This window comes from Triturus cristatus, chromosome 9 (genome assembly GCF_964204655.1).
Source record: "Triturus cristatus chromosome 9, aTriCri1.1, whole genome shotgun sequence".
Lineage (NCBI taxonomy): Eukaryota > Metazoa > Chordata > Amphibia > Caudata > Salamandridae > Triturus > Triturus cristatus.
The window spans coordinates 618400195-618417621 of NC_140592.1; positions in this window are offsets into that span (position 1 = coordinate 618400195).

Consider the following 17427-nt stretch of genomic DNA (forward strand, 5'->3'; position numbering starts at 1 on the left):
GTGCTTGGAAGTAGCACTTGAAGGGTGAAGTTGGTCTTAGTTGGTGTCCTGCGGTGGAGTTTGTCATTGCCAACCACGTATTCTGGAAAGTTTCTAGAACGACCCAACGTTCTTGTCGGCTGCAGCATATGTCGTCGTGGGATAATCCTTACAGACTTTCGGAAAGTGATCAAGGAGGTCTTTGCACAGTTAGCTGGTGAGGAATTAGAACTTTTGTGGCAAGATCTTGTGTTGGATCCCAACACGGATATTCGATCTGTGAACATGAACACATTGACGAGACTCGCAGGGTTGTTTTCCATGATCTTATCGTACTTGGTCTCTGAGTATGTTGTTATGGCCTATGTGTGTGCTCCAGTTCTCGTTTTACTGGTTGGAGTTTACCCTGACACTGTGAGGTTGTGGGGCGGTTAGTGCCCCAGTGCTATTGTGTGGTGGTTGCCGCATGTGCTTCATTTGGGTTGAAGGGACTTCTTGCAAGTATTTTCTGATTTGTTGTATGTTTACTTGCATAATGAATTTTCTGTTTATGTATGCAATGGTATTTTGGTTATATCTTGATTTTATGCATTTGTATCTTTATGCTTTGTTTTCGTAAGGAAGGGAGATGTGTTATAACCTGTTGTGTTGTGTGCATCTTCCTCATTGCTACTCTGTCCCTTGCTGCTCAGCCATGTGTGATGTCACTTAGAATGTTGGGTGTGAGGGACTGGAGGAGTTGGCAGTTGGAAGAGATGGGGCTGAGCAGCAGGGAGGCTGCTCCTGGTGGGGCTCCACTGGAGATCTGAGGCCTTACTTATGATCTTTATATGGACTTTGTTACTTGTCAAATAAACCTACAACTTGTTCTAAGCGGCCTGTCTACGAGACATCCTTCATTATTACAGTAGCTTATAGGGGTATTGAGGAGTTTTTAGGACTCGGGATGAGCAGTGTATAGGGGTAGCAAGGGATTTTTAGGATCAGGGCTGTGTAGTGTATAAGGGTATGATACAATGATTTTGGAAGTGCCAGCATTAAATGTACACATACAGAATGTTCTTATTTAAAATTGAGACAAAGACAGAGATACAGTATTGAAGAGAGTTAATCTCTTTTAGACCTGGCATCTTTTGGTGTTATTCCCCCTGTCATTTTGCCTTCTGACCCCCTGTTTTGACAGTGCATTGAACTAGCCGCGGCCCGTGGAGGGAGTTCCGTCGGGCGGTAAGGCGGGGCGGGGGAGGGACAGGGTGGGGGCTGCTAAAAACCGGAATATGGATAATTGCAGGTAAGTAAACAATTAAATAAATAAAACGAATTTTGTATCGCGCACTGCATCGCATTTTGCGTTTTTGCACAACCATGTCTCAATCTGGAGAGCAAACAGCTGCATCTGCAGTAATGGAGTTTGAGCAGAAGACGTTGGAATGCTACACAGTGGCCCAGCTCAAAGGTTTCTGTAGGGGGCTCAAATGTTATTTTAAAGGCCTCACTGAAAAGGAGGAGCTGCAAAAGGCACTGAGGGCCTGGTGAGCAGCCAGGGAGGCAGCTGTGCACCCAGATGATGGGAATTATGTTGTGGATGAGGAGGAACAAAGTCTGCACCTGGGATGGCTTGAGGAGCCAGCATTGCTAGTGGGGTGGGCAGCTTGAATGGTGGAACAGCTCCCTCCAGACCTGGCAGCAGTAATTTCTTTAAAGGCCTTTATTCAGCCGAGTTGAAGGACAGGCGGGAAGAAAGAAAACTCCAGTTGGAGCTGGCAAAGCGTAGATAATGCTTCTAGCTCAGAAGCTGAGCTTGAAAGAGCTGGATGTGAAAGCCACGAGAGCTGAGTCCAGCACAGCACATGTTCAGTGTCCTCTGAGAGGAGGGTACACATACCCAAAAGTCTGGTTCCTGATTATGGAGTGGCTGGTTACATCAAACAGGAGCAGTCCTATTACCCGAACCTGGGGCAAATAAAGTATATATTAATAACAATGGTTCAAGCAAAACATTACACACAAAAATATAAAAATAAAGGCACAATACAAGAAAATGATACCCATAAACAAAAACACTTAGTATTACAAAAGGACTTATTTACTAAAGCAGTAGAAAAAATTACAATAACACAATAAAGCAATATGCCAACAGGTGCTTAAACAGTTACACAACCAAGAATGCAAAAAGAAAGATTAACAGAGTAAACAATGAAACAATGGCAGAGGCAAAGTATCCAAAAACAACTGAAGAGAACAATTGCAAAAGCAGAAATGGCAATTGATGCTTCCTCTTTAATATATGCCAAAGATGAGCGTCTATGGTGTTTCAACCAAAACAACTAGTATGTTCATCATCAGGACAGAAAGGACACAGTTCAGAACATCCAGTATGTAACTTCTGAAAAAGGATATATGGGTATCATGATCATAAAATTAAGTTAATGTACACATTGCACAAAGCCAAAAAGAGGTCTGTGTCATGCAGGTTAAAACTCAGTAAGTGGCTAGACTTATGAAGGAAAAGAAAGGAAAATCATTTAAAATCCCATAAACAAGGAATGAAAAAGTCCAAGCCAGTGCATTAGCAAAGCCATGCATAGTGAAAAGACCATATAAATAGTAATCACCAATCAATAAGTGAACCACATTAAGGAAAGTCAGAAATAATTCCTGTGCCAGCCATAATTCAGGCACGCATCCTTAATGAATTAGGGCCATTCGAGTACATAAATAATAAGTGGCCTCAAAATGACTCACTCAAAGTCAAAAATAAATCGAGACCTTTGGGATGATTGGGAAGGATCCTCTCACGGTCAACCCAACAATAATTAATAAAGGTTCCTAGTAATCAAAAGAAAATCGAAAATAGAATTAAGAATAACCTCCCAATCAAGGATTCACCAAAAAGAAGAATGTTGGCACGAATAGATGACTCACCGCCCAACAATGTGGTGGGAGACCAGGAGTAAATCAGAAATTGACCGGTACAAATTAAATGGACGGTCCAAAGCGGGCGCGGAAGAGTTCCTCCTCAACACTGAAAAAAGGAGGAACAATATAATTTTCCTCCAAAATCAAGTAAACAAAAAGCAGAAAAATAAAATAGATAAAAAGCTGTTACTTACGTGCTCGATAATTTTGCCACTGAACCGCTAGAATCACAAAATGTGTAATGAAAGCAGAGGGCACAGCTGCGTCAAGAAGAGCACTGCTTCCACGATAGAAAAGTAAGAAATACTTATCGCGGCATGCTAAGGGGAGAGAGAAAATGTGTATATAGGTAACCAACACCAAATTAGTTAACTGCTTCCTTGCTCATGACGAGCCCAGCTCGTCATGAGGCACAGTGGAGCTGTGCTCATGACGAGCTGGGCTCATCATAACAGCCGTGGCACTCCCACACACAATTGATTCCCTGCCTGTGCAGGAAAATCAATCAGTGGGCGGAGTCGTGACGAGCCAAGCTCGTCATGAGCACAGCTCCACTGTGCCTCATGACGAGCTGGGCTCGTCATGAGCACAGCGCCGCAGCCGCCACCCCCTCCGTGCCGCGGGGGAATTACCTCCGCGGTGAAGGGGTTAAATAGGGGTATCCGTTGCCAAATTCACCCCAAGGAGATGTGTGTATACCTCTGTTTCTTAATAAGAATGAATTGTGAGTAACACCAGGAATTTTGGCACTATGTCAGTTATTATGTGTGACGATATAGTTAACAAGGGGGACCCGATAAAGGTAGCTTAGGACCACGGGTATTCATGTATTTTAAGAACAATGGTCCTTAGCATAATCTAAATTAAGGTAACTTGTTGCAGCATAGACTTCAATGAGACCTATGTGTATTCCTCCTGTGTCCAGCCGGACAAAGGAACATTTATTCTTGAATTTTTAAAAAAAGTTTAAAACAAAGATAATAAAGAGTGATGAAACAAGGGCACAATCCTGTACCAAGTTTTCAAAAAGAGAAAAGAAAGTCAGATTAAAGTAGAAAGAAATGGCAGGCAAAAGGCTTTGGGAGCAAACATGGGGGCTTACAATACAATAATCAATCTAAGTAAGCTCAGCCCAACAGAAACCACAATACATTTTCACAGTGGATACAATGTGGTACTGTTCTAGAAAGTCGACGACGTTTCGATCCCTAGCTCCTAGTACAGTGGGATCATCATCAGGACTAAAAATTAAGAAGAAGTTGCCTGGTATGAATTACAATGCCTAAGAGTAGGCGGGAGAAGCTAATCGTAGTCGCGGCAAGGCTGAAGTGAGCAGAGCGGTCAGTGGCTCTAGGCGAACACGTTGGAACAACATGAAGTGTGTTCCGATTGAGGGGTCAGACGCGATCGTCTGCGTGGGAAAAGGAAAGTGAGCTGGGATATTTGGCTCAATTGGAAAGAGGTTAATCCGCGTCAGGAGCGGACGGCGGGCGGCAGCGGCAATGGCTGTCCGTTTGAAGGTACGAGCTCAATGGAGTCTCGGCAGGACGATGAATGGCATCCGTGGTACCATTCATCGTCCTGCCGAGACTCCATTGAGCTCGTACCTTCAAACGGACAGCCATTGCCGCTTCCGCCCGCTGTCCACCGCCCACTTTCCTTTTCCCACGCGGACGATCGCGTCTGACCCCTCAATCGGAACACACTTCATGCAGATTATTATAGGTGGCGATTTTAATTTTATACAGGATTTAAGAAAGGACACCTCAAATAAAAATAAAAAACAATTAAAATCCAACACTAAAAAAATCGTGGATGGCATTAAACAAGAATACTTATTAATAGATCCCTGGTGAAATATAAATCCCGACAAGAACTCTTTTACTTGCTACTCGCACCGTTTTCAAACTGCTTCCCGAATTGATTTTTTTCTTGCATCAAGATCACTTGATCACTTAAAGGCAGACATTGGGAGTAATCCTTTTTCCGATCATGCGTATACAGGGCTCAAACTCGTACTTGGTGGGGGGAGCAGAGAGCAGCCCAGGTAGCAGCTGGACCGCCTCCACCTCCAGGATCAAGATTGGGTTAAGAGCTTTAGAAAGTGGATCTCTGAATATTTTAAGATCAATGATAATACAGCAGAACCCTTTTCTGTATGGGGTGGGTTCAAGGCTGCAGCTCGTGGACAAATAATTTCCTATTCGGCTGCTCAATCTTGCGCTCAGTGGCTTAATATAGCAGAATTACAAGCAGCGGTCGAAGAGGAACATGCTCACCAGATCCAGCTTTTTCCTCATTGTCTCGAGTAGGCTAGAAAGGCTCTGAGGGATTTTTTTGTTTTAGAAGAGATTTGTAGTTCCCAGCTGTATCAACAAAGGGTGTACAAAGATAGCCAGCTGGTTGGTAAGCTGTTGGCTAATTCTACAAGAAAAAAGCAAGAAGCAGCTATAATATCAAAAGCGATAGACCCTAAGACCGGATTAGAAGTAGATAATGGTGAGGAGATCCCACAGATCTTTTTAGAGCATTTTCAGCAACTTTATACTACAGAATATTCGGTAGGGAAGGAATCTATCCAGGAATATTTTGCAAACGGGAATATCCCAAGAATCTCTGACAGCCGGATCAATCAGCTTGGATCTAATGTAGAATCTGTCGAGATTTTGGAATCCATCAAAGCAACAGCCGGTGCAAAGGCAAAGCAAATGGGGAGGATGACTTCCCCATCAAATTTTATAAAACTTTTTCAAAATAATTAATTTCACCTCTGACAAAATTATTTAATTATATTAAAAAGGGTGGTCAGGTGCCCTCTTTTTTTAAAGGGGTGATAATCGTGTCCTTTGTAAAGAAAGATAAAAACCCTATGGATGTCAACTCTTATAGGCCTAATAGTCTCCTAAATTCTGACTATAAGATTTTAATGAAGGTATGGGCTGGGCGTTTTTTATTTGCCGCACAGGAGACAATCCACAAAGACCAGACCGGTTTTATAGCAGGAAGATATATGGCAGCTAACATCGAGTTTTTATTACAGGCCTTGGATTATTTTAACACCAATTCTATTCCGGCCTGCTTTATGATGGTCAATGCGGAGAAAACATTTGACTTGGTAAATTGGAAAACCTTGTTCTTTGCCCTCGGTCAATTTGGTTTCCCTCCCCAGGTCGTTACCATGCTACGCAACATCTATCAAGGGGCCTCGGCCCAGGTAGTAATACATATGAAACGTGCGGGCACTGTAAAAATAAACCGGGGGACAAGACAAGGTTGCCTGCTTTCGCCATTGCTTTTTACCTTTTTTATAGAACCGTTGGTAATTAAAATGCAAAATAATGCTGCTATTCAACCTCCAATCTCTGGTATGGCGAAGCTGAAACTTTTTGCTGACGATATTATTTTATACTTGAACCCCAGCAAAGATAATTTGGAAAAGGTATTGAGCGAATTTAGGAATTTCGAGTTAATAGGAGGCTACAAAATGAACTTTTTGGCCCTCAATACAGATTAAAATTTTTCTCCATCTTGTCTGAGGGCTCAAGCTGCAAAGTCTGACCCAATTAGATATCTGGGGATTCATGTGTCCAACCAATATCAACTACTATATAAACTGAATTATTTAAGGATGAAAGAAAAAATTAGGAGACTTTTAGAACAATGGCTTTTACTCCCTTTAACCTTGCTGGGAAGAGTTTCATTAATTAAAATGTCCATACTTCCGTTACTTATCTTTCTTTTTATTAATGTCCCAATAAAAATAAATGTGTCTTTTTTGAAGAAATGGAAACTCTGATTAGAGTTCGTTTGGGGAAAGAAAGTTGCAAGGGTTAAATTGACAGTATTACAATTATCGACTGCACGAGGGGGTTTAGCCTTACCTCATTTAAGAACTTACTATGAGACCGCATTTTTAGATCTATTGGTGAGCTTGTTGGGATCTAAGTCCATCAGAGATAGCTTCTTTATTGACTTAATGACACAGGAAACAGGCTCTCAAACTCAAGTTTTTGTTAAAAACTTCCAAACTTAATAAAAAACCTAGATATAAGACCTTGAAGGACTATTCTCTTAGACTCCAGTCCCTCTTTAAAAAGTCGGGCTCCTCCGGTCTACAGAACCTGAGACTAGGAGAATGTACTAGTCTCGGCCTTCAAACCCGATTAAGCCATATGAATAATTGGGAAGGATGTGGGCTCGGGGAGTTAAGATACTTTTTTATTCAAAATAGGGTGATCTCCTGGCAGGAGTAGTGTCAAGGGCTGGGAGTTTAAGGAAACCTGTTTTTTTTAATAGCTACAAATTGTCCATTTAAAAATAATACCAATGGCATTTTTGATACTCCTAATAAACTTGTGGTAGCCCTTTATGGGGCTAAAGTAAACGGGGTAGGAAATTGGTATCGTTTTTTACAAGATCAGGGTCAACTACCCTTGATAGAGAATCATTTGGAAAAAATAGTTCGTGAGACACAATGTATTTTTTCCATAAATGAATGGGAAGCCCTATGCCTCCCTGGAAGCACTGGAAAAAAGATACCCGGATGCCGAAAATAGGTGCTTCCGAAGTCAGGCGGATGGAGAGGGGGGCTGGCATCATATTTTTTTTACATGTCCAAGGTTGAGGCCTTTTTGGGAGGCAATTTTTCTTGAACTAGGTCAGGCAATCGGGAAGAACATTGAACCTCCGGCTGCGGCGGTTCTGTTTGGATTATCTAGAAATAGAGTGAATTTAACAGTGGCCGAGGCAGCTTTTCTCTTTATTTCTTGTACTGTAGCCTGTTCTCTAATTCTTCAAAATTGGAAATCTACGGATCTTCCTACCCATGCGAAATGGCTTAATAAAATGAAAAGGACACGGGATTTTGAAGAAGCTTATGCAAGACGGGTGGGAGCTATTAGGAACTTTACTAAAAATTGGAAGTTTTTAAATAACTTAGAAAACTTAAGGAGTGATAATAATATTCGCCTGTGATAATAGCTTATATGTAACATTGTTTCTTTTTTTTTTTAAGTAGTCCAATACTTGTATTTTGCTATTCAGCAGTTTAATATAAATAGCACTCGCATTTTATTGCACTTTCTGCACATTGCTATGTTGCAACTATTTCTGATTTTATATTGATCATCTGCTTTAGCCATATTTTTTTAAAGGGAAAAAAAGAAGAAAAAGAATTGTCTTGGAAAGAAGAAGCTGTCATATCAATGTTAAAATGTTTTTTATGCTTGCTCGGATTGTAATATGTATATCATGTTCTAAATGCTTTGCTCCATAAAAAAAAAAGAACGAATTGTGAGTAACGCCAGGATTTTGGCACTATGTCAGTTATATGTGTGAGGCATTACATATGACCTGGATGTTCATTGAATGAAAGGATTTCCTGTTCCTGTACACATACTCATTAGCTGAGGGGGAACAAATGGCTGCCGGTGTACCATCGATGCACCCAATTACATGGGAGAATTGGGCTATCTGGTAGAAATCTTATTTGGTCTGCTGCAATTCCAGTGGTGTAGTGGGGAATCTAATGTGTCCAAGAAGGGATTGAAAATGCACGAATGAGCACTTTGGGATACCCCTCCTGCTGCTGCTATCACCCCCTGGAAGCTTTCTGAAGTTAGTAGGTGCAGTGAACATAGGACCTGCATATGTGTGGGAATGACATTAGTCATGCAAGTGTGATGCTGCAATAGTGGATGACGGTCAGCTATCAGGTCTAGTATTGTAGCGGAGTGTAATCTATATATGTCATTGATTTCTTCCTCTGTCTGCTGAAGCGTGGTTAGGCACACTTTGAAAATGCGTTCTTGTCTGTGTTGCAGCTTGATTCCTCATCCTCCCTGCTATGACATACAGCTCTGCCATTGTGAAACATTCTGAGGCCCTGTTGGCCTGTTTAAATAGTTTGCACCTGGTTACCACCTGATTGGAATAGGTGGTAATTTGCATGTGCAAAACTGCAAATGTTGGATCATTCGCAATTTGCAAATGCTTCATACATTGGTCTGAGATTACCAATTTGCGAATTCGCAAAATTGGTATTTGTAAAGTATGGATTCACATTTTTTGTGATTACCAATTTTGCGATTACAAACCCTTTCATACATTGTGAAAGGCCATTTTGCATTTGCAAATGGTTGATTTTTGCGATTCGCACCATTGTGAACGCAAAATTGTTTCACACATCTGGCCCCAAGTTTGATGTCTCTGGACTCACAATTTAAAAACACGTGTTTTAGTAAAGTTGCTTTTCAAGTTGCAGGTCTAAAAATGCCACTTTTAGAAAGTATATTAAAAAAGGGGGGAACCTGAGCCCTTCTCGGTTTTTGTCCTCCTTATAGCAATGGTCAAACAACAATTATTTTAGTTTTGAGATTACCACATCAAACAAATGGCTAACATATCCTTGCCCCATTTCTTATTTGTAAACAAAAAACATAGAGGCTCCCAATTATTCTGCCTCTCCTGAACAAGAACACTGGGAACACTGGGAACAAATAATACAAGCAGAGGGTGGTAGTTTTAATTTCATTTCCCTCAAAATAGAATTAGTTATGATTCACAGTTCCTCGATGTCTCTATATGCCAACGTGTTTCGAGTCCCAGGCTAGAAGTACTGGGGCTCTCATCAGGGCTTCATATTTGTTACAAACTGGGATGATCTAAAATAAATAATGCAAAAACACACATTTTAAGTATTTTTACAACCCTCCTATTCTCCAAATTGACTTATGGCTTCTAAAAAAACATATTTACGTGGACCCCATTAACTGGCAGCCGGTGGTCTCACTAATGGTGGCGCTCATAGTAGGTCTTAAGGTGGATTTTGCAACCTGTTTGAATGAAAGGTGCCGTCATTTATACGTATTTGCATCATTTGCCTAAATTGTTACATACCGATTTAGACACATACCTGCACAAGTGCAGCGTTGCTCCCACGTGTCTTATCTGCGGGAAACTATTACCGGATCACCGGGGGCTTCGTATGTTATCTACAATTGAAATGGACCTTTAGTAATACTAAGGCCAACATTTGCCTTCACTCTTCTTCACTAATCAAAGATTACCGCAAGCGATTTTACCAAGGGCAAGCCTACCTGGGCGGATGCTTGACTCGCGAAACAATTTCTTTTTGATCACGTAGATCTGCTCTGTTCCACTTCGCGTTCCTGAAATTACAATGCTATCAATTTAGCGTTAACGCGTAAAAAGAGAGCCCCATGTAATACTTTGATAAAAGGAATCTACATATAACTTACTTCAATTCAGTTAATGAGCTTAATCCTTCCTTCGGTCACCGCCGACACAAATGGCTGTAGGGCGACTTCAGGCATTTCCTGTTAGCAAATATCAACCATCTGACCTTAAATTACTCATGGGAGTTGTAGTGTGAGTCAAAGCAGCCAATTGTAGCAGCAAGCATTAATGGTTCACACAGCACCAACCCAATGCATTATGGGACATGCAGTTTTTTGTCAAGATAAAGATGGTATTCCTTTTGCAACATTGCAGTTTTTTTGGTTGGGGTGACCAGAAATTATGTTTTTGACAATTCAGTCATTCCATTCAAGTCAAGTCATGGAAAGCTTTATTAAATTGTTATTGTACAAATCATAAAAGCATAAGAAAAATCCATATAAAATTTCATTAGAATTTACAAAAGATAAAATCTACAAAATATACACAATATATTTAAGATGTCATAAAACCATACAAGTGCAAATGTTTTGTTTTAAAAACCTGCTATATGCTGCGGAAAAGGTGCCCTGAGTTTACAGGGCATCCAGTATCATGTGTTTTCGCTGCAGGATAGCCTTCTCTAAAAACTTTGTTACTCTTCATTCAATGTGTTCATCTTCCAAGAACTGCAGCCAAATAAGAGCTGGGCAGCATTGCCTTACCCCTTGATGTTTTAAAAGTGGAATAATCCACACTTTCCTCAACTCTTCATAAACTTTACAAAAAAACATGAAATGAATCGTGGACTGCTCTGATTGGCTGTCACAGAGGCAAAGCGGCAGGTTACGTGACCAGTCGTTCATAGATGGTGTTGTCGTTATTCTGTGGACATTACCCAATCTAAATCTAGTCAGAAGCATCCTATCTTATGCACCTGGTACAAATAATAAGTAAGGCTCCATTTGGATACAAGAAAGCGTTAATTGGTGTTGCATAACGCTAGGCTTCACCATTTCCCCTGCCATTCTCAAGGAGTCAAATAATTGTAGACCCTCCCTTCTCAGAGCCTTTCTCGACACGGCTCACATAGTGGTGGGATTCGTGAAGTATTCCGGGTGACCTAGGTTCTTCATGAATTTGCGTATAAAGTTGATCCACGGGATGTTTAAGGACCAATCTAGACCCATGCTATCCTTCGTAATGTCTCTATTTAATTTTGTCTGCTCCTTGGTCCAGATCCTATGCCACAGGAGTACTGGTTCCAGTCTGATAAGATCGCAAATAAAAGGAAGGCCCAGGTCCTCATGACAAACAAAGGAGGACGTGCTTGGAGGAGCAGGCAAAATGTACCGCAAGAAGGAATTTTCCACCTGCTGCAGTGAGAGGGTGTTAGGGAAGCCCCACACCCCTGCCCTGTACATAGCAGCTGTAATGCACTTCGCTTTAAATATTTGAAAAAGTTCCCCTGGCGGCTTCTTCCCCAATTTCTTAGCGAAGGATGCTAGGGCTGTGGATGCTCTTGTAAATGCAAGCTTTTTAGTGGTTATTGCATGGGACCAGGTGTCGTTCTGATTAAATAAAATGCCCAGATACGAAAAGTTCCTTGTTGTCGCTAACTTTTTGCCATCCAGGAACATTTCCCTTACTCTCTGAATCCTCTTACCGCATCTCATGACAAATGATTTGGAGACGTTAACACTAAATCCTAAATCTTTCATGAAGTCATTAAAGCTGTCTAGGACCCTCTGCAGACCATTTTGGGTCCGCGCAATTAAGACCGCATCGTCTGCATATAGAAGGGCTGAAATAGGTCATCCTCCAGCTTGAGGGAAATCATGTCCCTGCCTGATCAGAGCTTCGCCAAGGCCATTTATATACAGATTAAAAAGTAAGGGGCCAGGACACAACCCTGCCTGACCCCTCTCCTAATGGGGAATGAATCAGTACGCTCCCCTCCTATGCCATAGCGAACACTGGCTGAGGCTCCGTTATACAGTTGTTACAATAATGCTATAGTGTTTTGGTCAATCCCCAATACTACCAGGACCTCCCATAGCTTCCAATGAATTACGGAGTCGAAGGCCGCGATGAGGTCCACAACACCAAATACAGACTGCCAATTTTGCATTGGTATACTTGCCGATCAAAATAGACAGGTTTAGGCTTTGTTCTGTAGTGCCTAGCCCTTCTCGGAAGCCATACTGTAGGTTAGACAATACCTAACTCCACTGGCTGCCTGTCGAAAAGCGCATTCAGTTCAAGGCGCTGTGCATCTCACATAAGATCTTGACACGCCAGGCTCCATTGGGACTATCCCATTTGCTGGAACCCTATGTGCCTGGGCATTTTTTTGAGATCTGCCGACCCTGCGCTGGTCCGCACTCCTCGAGTCTGGAGAGCGAGGGCCGGGGGGCGCTCTTTCCGCTGTATTGCGGCAAAACTTTGGAACTCGCTCCCGGCCCATATTAGAGCTATTCCGAACCACCTGGCATTTCGAAAGGCCTTAAAGACATGGCTTTTTCCTACCTTTGCTGTTTAATCACTCTGTTGTCTCCTAGGCTCTTGCCTTCGGTCTCTGGCAGCCATGCACATTACAAATCCGAAAAATAAATAAAATAAGTGATTGTCTTCTCCCCAGTCTTGCAGGCACTCCAAGATGATGCGGCCCACCACTTTTACCATTGAGTCGAGAAGGGAAATTGGTCTGTAGCACCCCGGGTTGTGACGATCCCCTTTTTTAAATATTGGGATACTGATTGATTCAACCCAGGTCTTTGGTATTGATGTTCTAAAGCTGAGTTAGTAGGAGACCCCAGAGGGGGATGTTAGATTTAAATAGATCGACCGGCACTCCGTCTGGTCCCGGGGCCTTGCCCCCCAGACTGTTAGCGAGCGCTCTGTTTACCTCCTCCTTTGTAACTTGCAACTCTACACTATCTGGCTGGGCAGGGATGGAATGGATCTGTTGTTGATCAAATGCTCCTTGCCCATTATAAACCTTCGTATAATGGTTAATCCATTCAATCCAGTAGCAGCACTATTAAACTTCAGAATAAGATATGCCTCTTTTTGCAGTAAGGCTGTATCGACATCAATCAAACGTTTTGTTCTATTTAAAACCGACAGCACAGTCCACTTGAATTCTTTTTCACTGTGAGATTTCGTCAAGAAATGCTCGACCATAGGTGCAGTTATTACTGTTTTCTTTATTCTCGATCGATGTTGAGTGATCCTTTGGTTTATCTGCTGATTGGTCTTGCCAATATAGACCTTCAGGCATGGGCAAACAACAGGATTTACAACATTTTTAGTATTACAATTCCTAAAGTCAATGTTTTTCCATTTAATGGCATTGTGTACAAATTCTGTTCCTTCAATAGCAGAGTCACAAGCCGCACACTTCCCACACTTATGTTGGCCTTCTAAAGGTTTTAATTGCCACTGGGTGCGTAAATTACTTTTTGATTGTTGGGGAAATATATCAGCCCTTATGATTTGTTGACCAATACTTTGGTTTATCTTCACAGCGAACAATGGTTTCTCAAATTGACATTCAAGATTTTGCAACAAGTGCCAGTTCTTTAAAATAGTTTGTCGGAATTTGTTGGTGTCTGGCCCAAACATGGACACACAAACCAGTCTGTCTAAAGTTGGTTTCACTTTTTTTGAAGGAGTTCCTGACGAGTGGTATACCATGACTTTTTGTTGAATGTTTTAGCAGTTTTTTGGGGTAGTCTCTCTTGCTCATATGTTTGCAAAAAATTGCCGCATGAAGGTCGACGTCAGTTTTTCTAGTACAATTCCTACGTATCCGTAATAGTTGACCATACAGGAGATTTTCTTTCAAACTTCTTGGATGAGCACTGCTATGGTGCAAGATAGTGTTTTTGTCTGTCGTTTTTCGGTATAGTGAGATTGTCAGTTGATTCTCATGTGGGAAAACTTCAACGTCTAGGAATGTAATGCTTATTTTGCTCTTATTGAGGCAAAATTGTATATCCTTGTGTCGTGAATTCAACCAGCCCTGGAAGGAGTCTAATTATTCCTCAGTGTCTTGCCAAAGGCACCAGATGTAGTCTATATATCTCAGCCACCGTAAGATCGCCTTTTGAAAGGGGTTGTTATTCAAAATGAATTTTTCTTCATACTGGGCCATAAGGAGGACCGCCATTTGTGGGGTAAAGGGACAACCCATGGCAGTCCCCTTTGTCTGGATGTAGAACAGATCTTCAAACTTTAAGTAGTTTTTCTTGAGTGGAATCTGCGCAAGCTGGACAATGAATGACGTGGGTACCCTATGGGGGCGTGGTCTACTCTCCAAATATAGTTCAATCACTTCTAGTGCCTCATCTTGAGGTATCTGCGTGTAAAGGGAGGTTACATCAAAGAAAACCATCCACTGAGTTTGAACACTAAACTCGAGGCCTTCCACCTTAACGATGAAATCAGTGGTATCTCTCAGGTACAATGGCACATCAGTCAAAAACGGCTTCAAGAAAAAGTCGACTTATTTAGAAATGGGCTCTAAAAGGGAGTCAATCCCCAAGACGATTGGCCTCCCTGGCGTATCACTGAGTTTTTTGTGGATCTTGGGCAAAAAATAAATTACTGGAATCCTGGGATATTGTTTTGTTAAAAATTCAAATTCCTTTTGTCCCAAGAATCCTTCATCCAATCCAGATTTCAATAACATCCCAATCACTCCTTGTGTTGAATTTGTGGGATCTTTTCGCACTTGGCGGTACCATTCCTGATTGCTAACTTTGTTCCTGCATTCAATTGGATACATGTCTTGGGGCAAAATCACCAATGCTCCCCCCCTTATCAGCCTGTTTTATCACTAGTGAAGTGTCTTTCTTGAGGTTACCTATGGCTTTTTGTTGTTTAGAGGATATATTGTATTTTAAAAAAGATTTCTTTCTTTCCAATTGGTTGATTGAACACATAATCACTTGCTCCTAAGCCACAATTTCTTTGAGAATACTACGAGTCGGCGGAACAAATTTGGACTTCTTATTGAGGCCTGACACCTCAACACTACTTTTGTACTCTTTGTCTGCAAAAAATGCTTTTAACCGTATCTTGCGACAGAATTCTATCGCTTCCAGTTTGAGTCTCGTAAAGTCAGTAGGTCTATTGGGGATAAATTTGAGTCCCAATTCCAACACAGATTCCTCGTCTTCCGTCAATTGTTTCCGTCAAAGTGTGGGAACTGTGCAGCTTGCGACTCAGCTATTGAAGGAACAGAATTTGTACACAATGCCATTAAGTGGAAACACATTGACTTTATGAACTGTAAAACTAAAAATGTTGTGTATGCTGTTGTTTGCCCATGCCCAAAGGTCTATATTGGCAAGACCAATCAGCAGATAAACCAAAGGATCACTCAACATCGATCGAGAATAAAGAAAAAAGTAATAACTGCACCTATGGGCCAGCATTTCTTTTCAAAATCTCACAGTGAAAAAGAATTCAAGTGGACTGTGCTGCTGGTTTTAAATACAACAAAACGTTTGATTGATGTCGATACAGCCTTACTGCAAAAGGAGGCATCATTTATTCTGAAGTTTAATAGTGCTGCTACTGGATTGAATGGAATGACTGAATTGTCAAAAACATAATTTCTGGTCATCCCAACCAAAAAAACTGCAATGTTGCAAAAGGAATACCATCTTTACCTTGACAAAAAACTGCATGTCCCATAATGCATTGGGTTGGTGTTGTGTGAACCATTAATGCTTGCTGCTACAATTGGTTGCTTTGACTCATCCTACAATTCCCATGAATCATTACAAGGTCAGATGGTTGATATTTTCTAACAGGAAATGCCTGAAGTCGCCTTACAGCCATTTGTGTCGGCCATGACCGAAGGAAGGATTAAGCTCATTAACTGAATTGAAGTAAGTTATATGTAAAATCCTTTTAGCAAAGTATTACATGGGGCTCTCTGTTTTTTATGTGTTCATGCTAAATTGATAGTGTTGTTATTTCAGGAAAGCGAAGTGGAATAGAGCAGATCTACGTGATCAAAAAGAAATTGTTTCGCGAGTCAAGCATCCGCCCAGGTAGGCTTGTCTTTGGTAAAATCTCTTGCGGTAATCTTTGTTTAGTGAAGAAGATTGAAGGCAAAAGTTGGCCTTAGTATTACTAAAGGTCCATTTCAATTGTAGATAAAAGACGAAGCCCCGGGTGATCCGGTAATAGTTTCCCGCAGATAAGACACGTGGGAGCAATGCTGCTCTCGTGCAGGTATGTGTCTAAATCGGTATTTACCAATTTAAGCAAATGGTGCAAATACGAATAAATGACGGCACCTTTCATTCGAACCGATTGAAAAATCCACCTTAAGACCCACTGTGAGCGCCTCCATTAGTGTGACCACCGGCCGCCAGGTAATGGGGTCCACGTATATATGTTTTTTCAGAAGCCATAAGTTTTATAGTCGATTTGGAGAATAGGAGGGTTGTAAAAATACTGAAAATTAGTTTTTTGCACTATTTATTTTTTAGATCATACTAGTTAGTAAGAAATATGAAGCCCTGATGAGAGCCCCAGTACTTATAGCCTGGGACTCGAAACGCGTTGGCATATAGAGACACCGAGGAACTGTGAATCATAACTAATTCTATTTTGAGGGAAATTAAATGCAAACTATCACCCTCTGCTTGTATTATTTGTTCCCAGTGTTCTTGTTCAGGAGAGGCAGAATAATTGGGAGCCTCTATGTTTTTTGTTTACAAATAAGAAATGGTACAAGGATATGTTAGCCATTTGTTTGATGTAGTAATGTCCCATGTTTGATGTTTGTTGTGTCTGAATATTGATAATCATTGAATTTGTCATTTGTTAATATGCATGTCTTTGGAATGAATTAGTGTTATTCTTTTCTAACGCAAAAAAAAGTATAAATATTTATGAATGACAAGGTTAAATAAATAACTAGATCAAACTAAAATAATTGTTGTTTGACCATTGCTATAAGGAGACAGCATGAAAACCGAGAAGGCGTCAGGTTCCCTCCTTTTTAAATAAATTATATGGCCCTACCTGGCCCTGGTCTTTCGGGCTTAACCCCAGTTGTTGGTTTACTTTTAGAAAGTTCACATTTTCTTACTTTACCCATTGTGTGCCTCTGCCTGTCCCTGGAATGCACTTATGTGTTGAATGACAGCTGGGCATTGTGAATTACCTCTAGACAGTCACATACAAAGGGAATTGAGGTGCACCCTACATATCCTGATGGCCCATCACCAGGCTGATGGGTTTACCTGAGCTAGAGTGACAAGGAGGAGCACATGCACCTGAATAGGCCTATTTCTGTCCCCACACAAAGAGCTGCATACACCCCTG